The sequence below is a fragment of the Oncorhynchus masou genome, unplaced genomic scaffold, assembly GCF_036934945.1.
Source record: "Oncorhynchus masou masou isolate Uvic2021 unplaced genomic scaffold, UVic_Omas_1.1 unplaced_scaffold_709, whole genome shotgun sequence".
Taxonomy (NCBI): Eukaryota; Metazoa; Chordata; class Actinopteri; order Salmoniformes; family Salmonidae; genus Oncorhynchus; species Oncorhynchus masou.
The window spans coordinates 85,127-102,917 of NW_027013555.1; the positions used below are offsets into that span (position 1 = coordinate 85,127).

The 17,791-nt window shown below is 44.8% G+C and overlaps 1 long non-coding RNA gene across 1 annotated transcript; it reads right to left on the minus strand.

Moving 5' to 3' along the window:
- Positions 1 to 3,814: 3,814 nt before the first annotated feature.
- On the minus strand, positions 3,815 to 4,458 carry LOC135537095 (uncharacterized). The gene is made up of 3 exons (XR_010455121.1): positions 4,381 to 4,458; positions 4,159 to 4,268; positions 3,815 to 3,836 (listed from the first exon to the last, which is right to left on the minus strand). It is a non-coding gene; the product is annotated as an uncharacterized LOC135537095 (long non-coding RNA).
- Between the last annotated feature and the right edge of the window lie 13,333 nt (positions 4,459 to 17,791).

Here is a 17,791-nt window from a genome sequence, read left to right on the forward strand (position 1 = left end):
TTAAAACAATTCTAATAAATTAACTTTTTCTTTTTTTTCATAGTACATCAATTATTTACAGTTAAAGACTGACAAAGTTCAGGAATTGAAATAGGAATTACATGTATTGTCAGATGTTGCAACAAATGTTATGCACTCATATATAAATGTTCTAATTCTATCTGACACATCTGCCCCTGCACCGCCCTCCAGTCCTGATCCTGTGTCTCCTTGACCTGCCGCCACTCCCCCAGTACTCTCCCTCTAGTGCTCATCCTGTGTCTCCTTGACCTGCCGCCACTCCCCCAGTACTCTCCCTCTAGTGCTCATCCTGTGTCTCCTTGACCTGCCGCCACTCCCCCAGTACTCTCCCTCTAGTGCTCATCCTGTGTCTCCTTGACCTGCCGCCACTCCCCCAGTACTCTCCCTCTAGTGCTCATCCTGTGTCTCCTTGACCTGCCGCCACTCCCCCAGTACTCTCCCTCTAGTGCTCATCCTGTGTCTCCTTGACCTGCCGCCTCTCCCCCAGTACACGTTGTATTTGCCATGTTGCCATGTTCCACTTGCCATGAGGTTTGGATGAATTGCTTTGTATTATTATGCGATTATGTAAATTATTCTCTTCCATTACCCTTCAAATATTTGTTTTCAATTTTCAAATGTTCAGTTGATATTTTATGAGTTGTTGAGTTTTCCCCACCAAGATTTACATACTAAAATCACCATTAATCCAGAGAGATTGAAGTGACCTGGATTTTGCAAACCTGAAACACAGGAAATAGATGGCTGTATAACAGATTCTCAGGTGGGCGGGTTATAGGCATTGGTGCTTTTCAATGTGTGTTTGTGTGTTTGTTAGTGTGTGTATGTGTGTGCGTGTGTGTATGTATGTTTGAGTGTGTGTGTGTTTGTAAAACAAATATAGTGTCAGGCCCTGATCTGTTTCACCTTGTCCTTGTGCTTTTCTCCACCCTCCTCCAGGTGTTGCCCATCTTCCCCAATTATCCCCTGGGTATTTCTACCTGTTTTCTGTCTGTGCCAGTTCATCTTGTTTGTTCAAGACTACCAGCGTTTTATGTCTGAGCGCCTGCTTTTTCCAGTCTCTCTTTTCTCGCCCTCCTGGTTTTGACCCCTTCCTGTCCTGACTCCGAGCCCGCCTGCCTGACCACTCTGCCTGAGCCTCCCTGCCGTCCTGTACCTTTGCCCCCACTCTGGATTATCGACCCCTGCCCGCCTTGACCTGTCGTTTGCCCGCCCCTTTTGTTACAATAAACAATGTTACCTCTACACAGTCTGCACCTGGGTCTAACCTCTTGAAACTAGTGGGCAAAACGACTACATTGCGTAAGTGTCCGGCTGAGGGCTCTCATAGTAATTCTCGCGTAATAGACAGAGGTAGCTATTTTTCCTCCCGGTCTTACTGAAAATACAGCTGTCCCGGTTGATATATTATCGAATAGATATTTGAAAAACACCTTGAGGATTGATTGTAAATGTCACACCCTGGTCGAAATATATTATGTTTATTCTTCATTTATTCGGTCAGGCCAGGGTGTGACATGGGTTATTGTGGTGTGTTTTTGTCTTGGGGTTTTGTGGGGTGTATAGCGTAGTCTATAGCTGCCTGAGGTGGTTCTCAATCAGAGTCAGGTGATTATCGTTGTCTCTGATTGGGAACCATATTTAGGCAGCCATATTCTTTGTGTTTCGTTTGTCCTTAGTGTCCTTGTTCCTGTATCTGTTTTAGTTTACAGTAGTATAGGCTGTTTCTGTTTTCGTTACGTTCTTTGTTTTGTCGTGTTTGTTTTTAGATTCGTGTTATGTTTTGGTCATTAAACATGGATCGCAATCTACACGCTGCATTTTGGTCCGACTCTCTTTCACCGCATGAAAACCGTTACAATAAACAATGTTTGCCATGTTTCTGTCGATTTTATGGAGCTAATTTGGAATATTTTTCAGCGTTGTCGTGACAACAATTTCCGATCTAATTCTCAGCCAATTGTGAAGAACTAACGGAGTTATTTCGCCTACAAAGAACAATATTTTTGGAAAAAAGGAACATTTGCTATCTAACTGGGAGTCGCGTGAGTGAAAACATCCGAAGCTCATCAAAGGTAAACGATTTAATTTGATTGCTTTTCTGATTTTCGTGAACAGGTTGTCTGCTGCTAACTAGGCATACTGCTATGCTAGACTATCGATAAACTTACACAAATGCTTGTCTTGCTTTGGCTGTAAAGCATAATTCCAAAATCTGAGATGACAGGGTGATTAACAAAAGGCTAAAATGTGTTTCAATATATTTCACTTGTGATTTCATGAATATGAACATTTTCTAGTAATATTTTTTGTCCGTTGCGTTATGCTAATTAGTGTCAGTTGATGACAATTCTCCCGGATCCGGGAGAGGGAGTTCAAAGAGTTAACTGAGACCTGATATATAGTACATTCATATGTTCTTAAAGTGTCAGAGATTATATGACATAGCAGAGAGAACAGTCCTTCGAGACTCCGTGTTAGATCAACTTTTATACAGTAGAGAACAGTCCTTCTGGACTCCATGTTAGATCAACTATTATACAGTAGAGAACAGTCCTTCTAGACTCCATGTTAGATCAACTATTGTACAGTAGAGAGAACAGTCCTTCTAGACTCCATGTTAGATCTACTATTATACAGTAGAGAACAGTCCATCTAGACTCCATGCTAGATCTACTATTATATAATAGAGTGTGACATTTTCTCTCTGTTTATCCACTCGTATGTTTAGAATAATGCTGCTTTTCTAATATCCAACTTGGTTGGGTTCATGCGAGTAACTGGTTGACTGTACATGGGAGGAATCAACACTCTCACTGTCACGTTCTGACCGTTGTTCCTTTGTTTTTGTCTTTGTTTTAGTATGTTCAGGGCGTGAGTTGGGGTGGGCAGTCTGTCTGTTTTTCCACACTATCACTGAATAAGCAATTTCCCAGTACACCCAGAACATTGCTCTGGGAACCAAAAGGAGTATCTCAGTTTCAAGGTAAGAAGTCTGGTGTGGTATCAGTCAGTCTCATGCAGGAACCAACCGTGCTGATATGACTTGTTTGTGTCACAGTATAATGAGTCTCAAATCAAATCAAAATTTGTCACAAGCGCTGAATACAACAAGTATAGACTTTACCGTTAAATGATGACTTACAAGCCCTTAACCAACAGTGCAGTTCGGGAAGAGTTAGGAAAAATATTTAGCAAGTAGACTAAACTAAAAAGTAATAATAATAAACATGCACATCAGGATTGTATTGAGTCAGTGAACCTCTGGGACTGTGATAATGAACATGAACATCAGGATTGTATTGAGTCAGTGAACCTCTGGGACTGTGATAATAAACATGAACATCAGGATTGTATTGAGTCAGTGAACCTCTGGGACTGTGATAATAAAGATTGATTCATTCCCTTTGAATTTGAGTCCTTAGTGGTGAATTTCCTCAACAACAGACAGAACAGTCCTTCTCTTATCAATTCATTGTATTGTTATTGCATATATTTTTGTTATAATGTATTCTACATTTGTCTTGTTCTATATTGTATGTTCTTGACAGGTACATTGAATAAGCAGAAAATAGTTTACGATATACTGAGCATAATCTTATTTAGCAGTTCAGAGAGAACCGAGGATGAATCCTATTTCTCACAGATCCATCTGTATTTATAGTAACAGTCATAGTCCCACCATTCTCCTCTGTCTGATGACCAGGAGTAGAAATACACACAGTTCTGTGCTCCACCACCATTAGGCTGTTTACTGTTCCAATAATAACTGTAGAAGAAACAACACAGAATCAGGCTGTTTACTGTTCCAATACCTGTAGAAGAAACAACACATAGAATCAGACTGTCCACTGTTCCAATACCTGTAGAAGAAACAACACATAGAATCAGACTGTCCACTGTTCCAATACCTGTAGAAGAAACAACACAGAATCAGACTGTCCACTGTTCCAATACCTGTAGAAGAAACAACACATAGAATCAGACTGTCCACTGTTCCAATACCTGTAGAAGAAACAACACATAGAATCAGACTGTCCACTGTTCCAATACCTGTAGGAGAATCAGGCTGTCCATTTTGAACATACTACTCCAGACAGTGATGTCATAGTTACATAGAATTCATTAATGTCTTACTTTGTGGTCAGTGGTGTGTCGTCCACCCATTTCCAGGTCCCCTCAGAAACAGAGTCAGTCAGACCAATCCAGACATAGTTATTTCGTCCACATAACCAATTGACTAATGTCTGTAGTTGTGGGAGAGAGACAACATTGCTAAAACATAGTCATTACTGCTTTCTATCTCTCTCTCCCTCTCTCTCTCTCTTTTCTCTGTCACTCTCTCTCTTTCTCACACACCTGTTGTTCTTGGCTCTTGATGACCACCAGGTCTGCTCCTCTATTTCTGCAGTCCTCTCTGCTTTCCTTCCAGGATTTGTACTCAGTGGACAGGTAGTAACAACTGCTACCAAGCTTCTTCCATCCTTGAGGACACACTATAAGTTGAACATTTCCTGCTTTAGTCACTTAAATACAACATTGATTTAAGTTGAATTAAGGAAGACGGGGCACTAACTAATGGAATGTTTGGAAGTCTTAGTTTGTTTCTCACATTTTTCATTTAATATACGTTTATTTGCCTGTTTGTAAGTGGCATGTGAACTGATACAGAGACTGTCAAACAGAACAGTCATTAGACAATTTGACTCACCTTTCTCAACTAAAGATTGTTTCAGAAGTTCTATCTCTTTCTGAAGCTGGTCTCTCTCTTTGATCAGGGTGTTGTTGCTCGTCTGTAGCTGGTCTCCATCTTTGGTCAGGGTGTTGTTGCGACTCTGTAGCTGGTCTCCCTCTTTGATCAGGGTGTTGTTGCTGGTGTGTAGCTGGTCCCTCTCTTCAGTCAGGGTGTTGGAACAGGTCAACTGGTTTCTCTCTGTGAAATAATACGACCAATGAACAAGGTAACAGTGGACATGTTAATTAGACATGACCAGGGTTGGGGTCAGTTGCATTTCAATTCCAGTCAATTCAGGAAGTACACTGGAATTCTATTTCAATCCAAATTATCTTCAATGCTTTTTAATGAGGAAAACGTGGAATTGGAATTTGGTGTATTGTCACAATGTAATTGACTGGAATGTAAATGTAATTGATCCCTGGTCATTACACCACTGATGATGAAGAATGTTTGAGTGGGAACATATCAAACTCACGGTAGAGAAACAGGCCTATGATCCCAGCCAGTAGGAGAACACACAGCAGCCCCAGACACACTGCAGCAGCTCCAGAGTATCTCTTCCACCACTGACAAGACACTGAAGAACAAATTATTACAACAAGAACTGTCTCTTTATCAGAGTGGTATTTGTATCGACTTTTGTGTCAATTTTCTGTTTGAATCACTGAAGGAAATACATAAGCTTGACAAGGGACAGAACACCAGAACTGAGTTCCAGCACCTCACATGTTCTACTGCTTGACTTCCAGAACCTCTTCCAGAATATTGGCTTAAACATATTGCAGAGTTCATGCACCCAAAATGAGTACTGAAACGTCAGGTCTGGAGATCAAGGCTATGAGGACACCCTAGTTGCAGTGTTCATCCGTCCTCCTGCCTCCCGCCGGAGAATGCAATGCACTGGTGCAGGGCTTTGTCCTTCTTCTCCACAAAGACCCTGCGCCCGTGCAATGACTACCGGGGCCTCAACAACATCACGGTGAAGAACCACTACCCACTACCTCTCATCTCCTCAATCTTCAAACCGCTCCAGGGGGCCACTGTGTTCTCCAAACTGGACATACGGAATGCCTACCACCTGGTGTGGATAGGGGAAGGAGATGAGTAGAAGACTGTCTTCAAAACAGCCAGTGGTCATTATGAGAAACTGGTCAAGCCATTTGGACTTACCAACGCCCCTGCTGTGTTCCAGGCTCTGGTGAATTATGTTCTCCGCGACATGTTGAACCGGTTTGTCTTCGTCTATGTCGAAGACATCCTAATTTTCTCCCGCTCCGCCAAAGAGAACGTGCTCCATGTCTGTCAGATCCTCCAACGCTTCCTGGTGAACCAGCTTGTTCTGAAAGCAGAGAAGTGCGAATTCCATCACTCCACCATCCCCTTCCAGGGTTACATCATCGCCTCAGGGAGTGTACAGATGGATCCCGGGAAGGTGAGAGCGGTGGTGCATTGGCCCATGCCTACGTCCAGAGTGCAACTGCAGCGTTTCCTGGAATTCGCCAACGTCTATTGCTGCTTTATCCGGGGTTACAGCACCCTGGCTTCCACCCTGTCTGTACACACCTCTCCCAAGGTTCTATTTGCATGGTCCCCAGCTGCTGACTGGGACGTTCCCGAGATCTCAAGCACCGTTTCACCACACCACCCATCTTGGTTCATCCTGACCCGTCCCGCCAGTTCTTTGTGGAGGCCGCTGCTTCGGATGTCGGGTGGGGGCTGTCCTGTACCAGCGTTCTGCCCTGGACCTCAAGTTGTGCTGCCTTCTCCCATTGGCTCAAAGCAACGGAGAGGAACTACAATGTGGGGAATCGTGAGCTTCTCGCGGTGAAGATGGCATTGGAGGAGTGGAGACACTGGCTGAGCGGAACATCCGTTCATTGTGTGGACAAACCACAAGAGCCTGGAATATCTCTGCACCGCCAAGCGTCTCAATTCCAGATAAGCTAGGTGGTCCCTGATTTTCATTCGGTTCAACAACTCCTTCTCATACCGACCAGGATCAAAGAATGTTAAGTCGTAAGCCGGATGCGCTGTCAAACTGCTATAGCCCTGCGGCTACACCCCCGGATCCGGAGACCATGCTTCCCACCTCATGCCTGGCGATGGCACACACCTGGTGAATGGGGAAGCATGTTCGTGAGGCGCAGCATTCCCAGTCGAACCCTGGGGGGGAGCCTTATAACCGAATGTTTGTTCCTGACGATATCCGATCCTCGGTCCTGGAGTGGGCACACTCCTCCAAGCTTGCCTGCTGCCTGGGCTCCCGTTGGACCCTGGCCTTTGTGCGTCAATGCTTTTGGTGGCCTAGTTCATGACTGTCGGCGTTCTTCGCTTCATGCACGATCTGTGCACAGAACAAGACCCCCCGGCAAGCTCCGGCTAGTCTCCTTCAACCTCTGCCTGTTCAGCACCGTCCCTGGACTCACATATCCCTGGACTTTGTTACGGGTCTCCCCCCATCTGACGGCAACACCGCCATTCTGACAATAGTGGACCGGTTTTCCAAAGCCGCCCTCATTCCTTTCCCCAAGCTACCCTCTGCCAAAGCTTTTCCAAAGCCGCCCACTTCATTACTCTCCCCAAGCTACCCTCTGCCAAAGGTTTTCCAAAGCCGCCCACTTCATTCCTCTCCCCAAGCTACCCTCTGACAAAGAGATGGCACAGCTCATGGTGCAGCACATCTTACAGATCCATGGACTCCCAGTGGACATGGTCTACAACCGGGGTCCTCAGTTCTCTCCCCGGTTCTGGAAGGCATTCTGCACACTCATTGGGTTGTCGGCCAGTCTGTCCTCCGAGGCCACCCCCAGTCCAACAGCCAGTTGGAGCAGGCCAACCAAGGCCTGGAGACGACTCTTTGCTGCCTGGTCTCAGCCAACCCCACCACCTGGAGTCAGCAACTAGTGTGGGTAGAATTTGTACGCTACACCCTTCCTTGCTCTGCCACGTGTCTCTCACCCTTTGAGTGTTCCTTGGGTTATCAGCCCCCGCTCTTCAAGGAGCAAGAGGAAAAGGTCGGCGTACCCTCGGCCCAAATGTTTGTTCACCGCTGTCGTTGCACCTGGAAGAGAGTCCGGTCGGCTCGTCTCAATACCACCTCCAGGTATCGACGACAAACGGGTCGCCACCGATGCAAATTAATTACTGAAAAATCATACAATGTCATTTTCTGGATTTTTGTTTTAGATTCCGTCTCTCACAGTTGAAGTGTACCTATGATAAAAATTACAGACCTCTACATGCTTTGTAAGTAGGAAAACCTGCAAAATCATCAGTGTATCAAATACTTGTTCTCCCCACTGTATGTGAGAATGCTGTTCATTAACTACAGATCAGCGTAGTACCCACCATAGTACCCACGAAGCTCATCACTAAGCTATGATGATGATTGTGGACTTCAGGAAACAGCAGAGGGAGCACCCCCCTATCCACATCGATGGGCAGTAGTGGAGAGGGTAGTAAGTTTTAAGTTCCTCAGCGAACACATCACGGACAAACTGAATTGGTCCACTCACACAGACAGCGTCGTGAAGAAGGCGCAGCAGCGCCTCTTCAACCTCAGGAGGCTGAAGGAATTTGGCTTGTCATCAAAAGCACTCACAAACTTCTACAGATGCACAATCGAGAGCATCCTGGCGGGCTGTATCACCGCCTGGTATGGCAACTGCTCCGCCCACAACCGTGAGGCTCTCCAGAGGGTGGTGAGGTCTGCACAACGCATCATCGGGGCAAACTACCTGCCCTCCAGGACACCTACACCACCCGATGTCACAGGAAGGCCATAAAGAACATCAAGGACAACAAACACCCGAGCCACTGCCTGTTCACCCCATTATCATCCAGAAGGCGAGGTCAGCACAGGTGCATCAAAGCTGGGACCGAGAGACTGAAAAACAGCTTCTATCTCAAGGCCATCAGACTGTTAAACAGCCACCACAAGCATTGAGTGGCTGCTGCCAACACACTGACTCAACTCCAGCCACTTTAGTAATGGGAATTGATGGAAATTGGTGTAAAATATATCACTAGACACTTTAAACAAGTGTACCTATAATAAAAATTACAGACCTCTACATGCTTTGTAAGTAGGAAAACCTGCAAAATCATCAGTGTATCAAATACTTGTTCTCCCCACTGTATGTGAGAATGCTGTTCATTAACTACAGATCAGCGTAGTACCCACCATAGTACCCACGAAGCTCATCACTAAGCTAAAGACTTTGGGACTAAACACCTCCCTCTGCAACTGGATCCTGGACTTCCTGACGACCCCCCCCCCCTCCGGGTGGTAAGAGTAGGCAACAAAACGTCTGCCACGTCTGCCACGCTGATCCTCAACACTGGGGCCCCTCAGGGGTGTGTACTTAGTCCCCTCCTGTATTCCCTGTTCACACACGACTGCATGGCCGAACATGACTCCAACGCCATCATTAAGTTTGCTGACGACACAACATTGGTAGGCCTGATCACCGAAAACGATAAGACGACCTATAGGGAGGAGGTCAGAGAACTGCCGGTGTGGTGCCAGGACAACAACCTCTCCCTCAAAACAAAGGAGCTGATCGTGGACAACAGGAAAAGGCGAGCCGAACAGGCCCACATTAACATAGATGAGGCTGTAGTGGAGCGGTTCGAGAGTTTCAAGTTCTTTGGTGTCCAGATCACCAATGAACTATCATGGTGACCTACTTCCGACTCCGACAAAGATGGCCGCGTTGCTAGGAAACTATGCAGTATTTTGGTTTTTTTATGTGTTATTTCTTACATTGGCAATCTTAGGTTTCATTACATACAGTCGGGAAGAACTAATGAATATAAGAGCAACGTCAACTCACCATCAGTACTAACCAGGAATATGACTTTCGCGAAGCAGATCCTGTGTTCTGGCTTCCACCCAGGACAACGGAATGGATCCCAGCCTGCGACCCAAAACAACGACGTCGTAAAAGAGGCAAACGAAGCGGTCTTCTGGTCAGGCTCCGGAGACGGGCACATCACACAGCGCTCCCTAGCATACTACTCGCCAATGTCCAGTCTCTTGACAACAAGGTTGATGAAATCCGAGCAAGGGTAGCATTCCAGAGAGACATAAGAGACTAACGTTCTTTGCTTCATGGAAACATGGCTAACTCGAGAGACGCTAACGGAATCGGTGCAGCCAGCTGGTTTCTTCACGCCGACAGAAACAAACATTTTCCTGGTAAGAAGAGGGGCGGGGGCGTATGCCTTATGATTAACGAGACGTGGTGTGATCACAACAACATACAGGAACTCAAGTCCTTCTGTTCACCTGACTTAGAATTCCTCACAATCAAATGTCGACCGCATTATCTACCAAGGGAATTCTCTTCGATTATAATCACAGCCGTATATATTCCCCCCCAAGCAGACACATCGATAGCCCTGAGCAAACTTTGTCTTTACTCTTTGCAAACTGGAAACCACATATGCTGAGGCTGCATTCATTGGAGCTGGGGAATTTAACAAGGCTAATCTGAAAACAAGACTCCCTAAATTGTATCAGCATATCGATTGCGCAATCAGGGCTGGTAAAACCATGGATCATTGCTATTCTAACTTCTGCGATGCATATAAGACCCTCCCCCGCCCTCCTGTCGGAAAAGCTGACCACGACTCCATTTGTTGCTTCAAGCCTACAGACAGAAACTAGAACAAGAAGCTCACGCGCTCAGGTCTGTTCAACACTGGTCCGACCAATCTGATTCCACGCTTCAAGACTGCTTCGATCACGTGGACTGGGATATGTTCCGCATTGCTTCCAACAACAACATTGACGAATACGCTGATTCGGTGAGCGAGTTCATTAGAAAGTGCATTGATGATGTCGTTCCCATAGCAACGATTAAAACATTCCCAAACCAGAAACCGTGGATTGACGGCAGCATTCGCGTGAAACTGAAAGCGCGAACCACTGCTTTTAACAAGGGCAATGTGACCGGAAACATGACCGAATACAAACATTGTAGCTATTCCCTCCACACGGCAATCAAACAAGCTAAGCGTCAGTGTAGAGACAAAGTAGAGTCACAATTCAACGGCTCAGACACGAGGTATGTGGCAGGGTCTCCAGTCAATCACGTATTACAAAAAGAAAACCAGCCCTGTGACGGACCAGGATGTCTTGCTCCCAGGCAGACTAAATAACTTTTTTGCCCGCTTTGAGGACAATACAGTGCCACTGACATGGCCTGCAACAAAAACCTGTGGACTCTCCTTCACTGCAGCCAACGTGAGTAAAACATTTCAATGGGTTAACCCTCGCAAGACTGCAGGCCCAGACGGCATCCCCAGCCACGCCCTCAGAGCATGCGCAGACCAGCTGGCTGGTGTGTTTACGGACATATTCAATCAACCCTTATCAAAGTCTGTGGTTCCCACATGCTTCAAGAGGGCCACCATTGTTATTGTTCCCAAAAAAGCGAAGATAACTGAGCTAAACGACTCGGAGTGTGGTGTCAGGAAAATAACCTCACACTCAACGTCAACAAAACAAAGGAGATGATTGTGGACTTCAGGAAACAGCAGAGGGAGCACCCCCCTATCCACATCGATGGGACAGTAGTGGAGAGGGTAATAAGTTTTAAGTTCCTCAGCGAACACATCACGGACAAACTGAATTGGTCCACCCACATAGACAGCGTCGTGAAGAAGGCGCATCAGCGCCTCTTCAACCTCAGGAGGCTGAAGGAATTTGGCTTGTCACCAAAAGCACTCACAAACTTCTACAGATGCACAATCGAGAGCATCCTGTCGGGCTGTATCACCGCCTGGTACGGCAACTGCTCCGCCCACAACCGCAAGGCTCTCCAGAGGGTAGTGAGGTCTGCAAAACGCATCACCGGGGGCAAACTACCTGCCCTCCAGGACACCTACACCACCCGATGTCACAGGAAGGCCATAAAGAACATCAAGGACAACAACCACCCGAGCCACTGCCTGTTCACCCCATTATCATCCAGAAGGCGAGGTCAGCACAGGTGCATCAAAGCAGGGACAGAGAGACTGAAAAACAGCTTCTATCTCAAGGCCATCAGACTGTTAAACAGCCACCACAAGCATTGAGTGGCTGCTGCCAACACACTGACTCAACTCCAGCCACTTTAATAATGGGAATTGATGGAAATTGGTGTAACATATATCACTAGCCACTTTAAACAATGCTACTTAATATAATGTTTACATACCCTACATTACTCATCTCATATGTATACGTATATACTGTACTCTATATCATCTACTGCATCTTTATGTAATACATGTATCACTAGCCACTTTAACTATGCCACATTGTTTACATACTCATCTCATATGTATATACTGTACTCGTTACCAATTTACATTGACCCCCCCTCTCCCCTTGTACACTGCTGCTACTCGCTGTTTGTTTGTTAAATAGTCACTTCGCCCCCACCTACATGTACATATTACCTCAACTAACCTGTACCCCTGCACACTGACTCGGTACCGGTGCCCCCTGTATATAGTCTCCACATTGACTATGTACCAGTACCCCTGTATATAGCCTCCACATTGACTCTGTACCGTAATACCCTGTATATAGCCTCCACATTGACTCTGACTCTACCCCCTGTATATAGCCTCCACATTGACTCTGACTCTACCCCCTGTATATAGCCTCCACATTGACTCTGACTCTACCCCCTGTATATAGCCTCCACATTGACTCTGTACCAGTACCCCCTGTATATAGCCTCCACATTGACTCTGACTCTACCCCCTGTATATAGCCTCCACATTGACTCTGTACCAGTACCCCCTGTATATAGCCTCCACATTGACTCTGACTCTACCCCCTGTATATAGCCTCCACATTGACTCTGTACCAGTACCCCCTGTATATAGCCTCCACATTGACTCTGACTCTACCCCCTGTATATAGCCTCCACATTGACTCTGTACCAGTACCACCTGTATATAGTCTCCACATTGACTCTGTACCGGTGCCCCCTGTATATAGCCTCCACATTGACTCTGTACCGGTGCCCCCTGTATATAGCCTCCACATTGACTCTGTACCGGTGCCCCCTGTATATAGCCTCCACATTGACTCTGTACCGGTGCCCCCTGTATATAGCCTCCACATTGACTCTGTACCGGTGCCCCCTGTATATAGCCTCCACATTGACTCTGTACCGGTACCCCCTGTATGTAGCCTCCACATTGACTCTGTACCAGTACCCCCTGTATATAGCCTCCACATTGACTCTGTACCGGTACCCCCTGTATATAGCCTCCACATTGACTCTGTACCGGTACCCCCTGTATATAGCCTCCACATTGACTCTGTACCAGTACCCCCTGTATATAGCCTCCACATTGACTCTGACTCTACCCCCTGTATATAGCCTCCACATTGACTCTGACTCTACCCCCTGTATATAGCCTCCACATTGACTCTGTACCAGTGCCCCCTGTATATTGCCTCCACATTGACTCTGTACCGGTACCCCCTGTATGTAGCCTCCACATTGACTCTGTACCGGTAACCCCTGTATATAGCCTCCACATTGACTCTGTACCGGTGCCCCCTGTATATAGCCTCCACATTGACTCTGTACCGTAACACCTTGTATATAGTCTCCACATTGACTCTGTACCGTAACACCCTGTATATAGCCTCCACATTGACTCTGTACCGTAATACCCTGTATATAGCCTCCCCATTGACTCTGTACCGTAACACCCTGTATATAGCCTCCACATTGACTCTGTACCGGTGCCCCCTGTATACAGCCTCCACATTGACTCTGTACCGTAACACCCTGTATATAGCCTCCACATTGACTCTGACTCTACCCCCTGTATATAGCCTCCACATTGACTCTGTACCGTAACACCCTGTATATAGTCTCCACATTGACTGTGACTCCCCTGTATAAAGCCTCCACATTGACTCTGACTCCACCCCCTGTATATATAGTCTATAGTTTTTATTTCTACTTTTGATTGTATCCAACTTGGTAAATATTTTCTTCTTCTTGTAGGCTTGGAAACAAGCATTTCACGGTAAAGCCTGTTGTGTTCGGCGCATGTGACTAATAAAGTTTGATTTGATTTGTTGTGATCGGCGCATGTGACTAATAAAGTTTGATTTGATAAGTCTGGGGTGTTTTTTCAGGATAAATTAAGACACAGAATGGAGCTAAGCAAAATCCTAGAGGAAAACCTGCTTCAGTTTGCTTTACACCGGGACACAGGGAGAGGTATTCACCTTTCAGCATGACAATAACCTACAGCACAAGGCCAAATATACACTGGAGTTTGCAGAGTTACAGTTTTGACAAATACTTGCTTGGAAATCTATGGTAACACTTGAAAATGGTTGTCTAGCAATGATCAACAATCAATTTGACAGAGTTTTGAAAAATGTAGTAAAGAATAATGGACAAATATTGTACAGTCCAGGTGTATAAAGATCTTAGAGACTTACCCAGAGACACACAGTTGTAATCGCTGCCAAAGGTGATTCTAGCATGTATTGACTCAATGGTGTGAATAGTTCAGGAAATGAGAAATGTCTGTATTTATGTGTGTGTGGGCATATGTTGTCTGTGTGTGTGTGTGTGTGTGTGTGTGTGTGTGTGTGTGTGTGTGTGTGTGTGTGTGTGTGTGTGTGTGTGTGTGTGTGTGTGTGTGTGTGTGTGTGTGTGTGTGTGTGTGTGTGTGTGTGTGTGAGAGTGTGTTTGTAGAGTCTGGTGTGTGTTCATAGAGTGCAGGAACGTTGCAAAAAAGTTTGCTTGTTGGTGTGTGTGTGTGTGTGTGTGTGTGTGTGTGTGTGTGTGTGTGTTGAGCACTACACCAGGATAAACTGTTACCTGAATGTTGATCACCAACTCCATCCTTCTTGCGGGGCTTGATGGGTCTTTCGTTTCCGTATATGTGATCATCAATATCCATGGTCTTTATTTGTTTAGGTTCTTTGTCTTCAAATCGTAATTTCTACTCTTATAACTTCTACTCTTGTATCTTCTACTGTTGTAACTTCTACTGTTGTATCTTCTACTGTTGTAAAGTCTGCTGTTATCTCAGTTGTAGGTTCCTGTCTGTTCGCTGCACAGCTGGAGTCTCTGTATGACTCAGTCTAATATCAGAGACAGTTTTAACAGTCAACCTCATTAAAGGGGAAACTGTCTAACCAATAGTACGACACCAAACACCACCATGTGACCACAGACTAATTTTCTAAGAACCATGTTTGTTTATCACATTGAAGATTAGTTTGTATATACAGTTTATATTAGTTTAGTTTACTACAGTGTAGATTAGTGTGTAATTTTAGTTTATGTTAGTTTAGTTTACCACAGTGTATATTAGTTTGTAAAATAAATAGATATATTAATAATGATAAAATAATTGAAATGCTGCATTACGTCTTGCAATGTCGTCAGCCATCAATGGCTATGTAGAGTTGTATCTACTATGCTGTCTCCTGGGTAGAGTTGTATCTACTATGCTGTCTCCTGGGTAGAGTTGTATCTACTATGCTGTCTCCTGTGTGACATGGACAACAGAGATAATAGTTCATCAGAGACCTTTACTCACACCCCTCGTTTCCTCTTTCGGGGACGGAGGGGGGTCTATGTGTCTAAGGTTTTCACACATATTTTATCTCTCCATCTCTCTGTCTGTCTCTGCCTGTATGTCTGTTTGTTTGTCTGTGTCTCCCTCTCTCTCCCCCTCTCTCTCTGTCTGTCTGTAACTCCCTCTCTTTCCCTCTCTGTCTGTCTGTATCTCCCTCTCTCTCCCCCTCTCTGTCTGTCTGTGTCTCCCTCTCTCTCCCCCTCTCTGTCTGTCTGTATCTCCCTTCTCTCTCCCCCTCTCTGTCTGTCTGTGTCTCCCTCTCTCTCCCCCTCTCTGTCTGTCTGTATCTCCCTCTCTCTCCCCCTCTCTGTCTGTATCTCCCTCTCTCTCCCCCTCTCTGTCTGTCTGTATCTCCCTCTCTCTCCCCCTCTCTATATCTCCCTGTCTGTATGTCTGTCTGTCTGTGTCTCCCTCTCTCTCCCCCTCTCTGTCTGTCTCCTGCCTCTCTGTCTGTTATGAACTGTAGATGTAAGAGGGTGTATTGCAAAAAAAATGAGCATGCACACATGTGCACTTCATAGTGCTGCAAGGTGATAGCTGCAGGACGTAAACAGCAGAGAAGTCTAGTCTAACTCTTCACACTGCTACAATCTGATAGCTGCAGGACCTAAACAGCAGAGAAGTCTAGTCTAACTCTTCACACTGCTACAATCTGATAGCTGCAGGACCCTAAACAGCAGAGAGGTCTAGTCTAACTCTTCACACTGCTACAATCTGATAGCTGCAGGACCCTAAACAGCAGAGAGGTCTAGTCTAACTCTTCACACTGCTACAATCTGATAGCTGCAGGACCCTAAACAGCAGAGAGGTCTAATGTTTTCTCTGCTATTTCAGTGAGAAGAGTTATTCAGAGATATGTGTTAGACTGTATGTCTGCATCTGTCTCAGAGGGGTTTCAGTTGTGATGTCATTCACACCTATTGAAACTCAGTCGGCCCACTTCCTGTTATATTTTGCAGTGGTTTAAACTGAGACTCTGATGTGATGTTGAAAACAGCAGCAGGATGAACAGTAGCTCAATGCAAGATGGTGAACTCACAAAGATTAACTGCTGTCTCCTTTATGACATGAACACCAGAGATAATAGTTATTCAGAGATGTCTCTATCTTTCTCAGAGAGGGCCTGAGGTCTATATTTACTGTCTCCTGTGTGACATGGACACCAGAGATAATAGTTATTCAGAGATGTCTCTATCTTTCTCAGAGAGGGCCTATGGTCTATATGTAATGTCACTTCCAATTTCCTCTTCTGGGGAAGGAGAGTCTAAATGTCTAAGATTCTCTCTCTCTCTCTCTCTCTCTCTCTACCATGTAACATACTGTATCTACCATGTAACATACTGTATTGTAACATACTGTATCTACCATGTAACATACTGTATCTACCATGTAACATACTGTATCTACTATGTAACATACTGTATCTACCATGTAACATAACATTCTACAAACATTCTGTTTATCAAAGGACAGTATGGTATCACTTTTTATTTCACCTTTATTTAACCAGGTTGGCAAGTTGAGAACAATATATTTTGCACATCTACCATTCCAGTGTTTAATTACTATATTGTAATTACTTCGCCACCATGGCCTATTTATTGCCTTAACTCCCTTATTTGATCTAATTTGCACTCACTGTATATAGACTTTGTTTTCTTTTTTTCTACTGTATTATTGACTGTATGTTTTGTTCATTCCATGTGTAACTCTGTGTTGTTGTATGTGTCGAACTGCTATGCTTTATCTTGGCCAGGTCGCAGTTGCAAATGAGAACTTGTGCTCAACTAGCTGACCTGGTTAAATAAAGGTGAAATAAAAAAATAAAAATAAATAATAATATTTAAAAATGTGGTTGATGATTGTATGTATGATTGACGAAAAAATTGATAAATGGTCCATGAAGCACTTTTTTTTTAGAGAGGGCTGTATTTAAAAAAAATCTTTTAGATTTTCAAAATTTTACCCTTGGGTCTTGATTTTGTGACAATTTGCCATTTAAAAATCTACGATAGAGAGCGTTCGCCAACTTTGGAATTTTTGGTGTATGACCCTTCGTATTTGCCATGTTCCACTTGCCATGAGGTTTTGATGAACTGCCAATCATTTGAGTGGTGTTTGCGATTGTGTAAATGATTCTCCCATTGGCAATGCATTTTTGGTAAGGGTCTTCCATTACCCTTCAAATATTTGTTTTCAACAACATCTTCAGTTGATATTTTATGAGTTGTTGAGTTTTCCCCACCAAGATTTACATACTAAAATCACCATTAATCCAGAGATTGAAGTGACCTGGATTTTGCAAACCTGAAACACAGGAAATAGATGGCTGTATAACAGATTCTCAGGTGGGCGGGTTCAACGCATTGGTGCTTTTCAATGTGTGTTTGTGTGTTTGTTAGTGTGTGT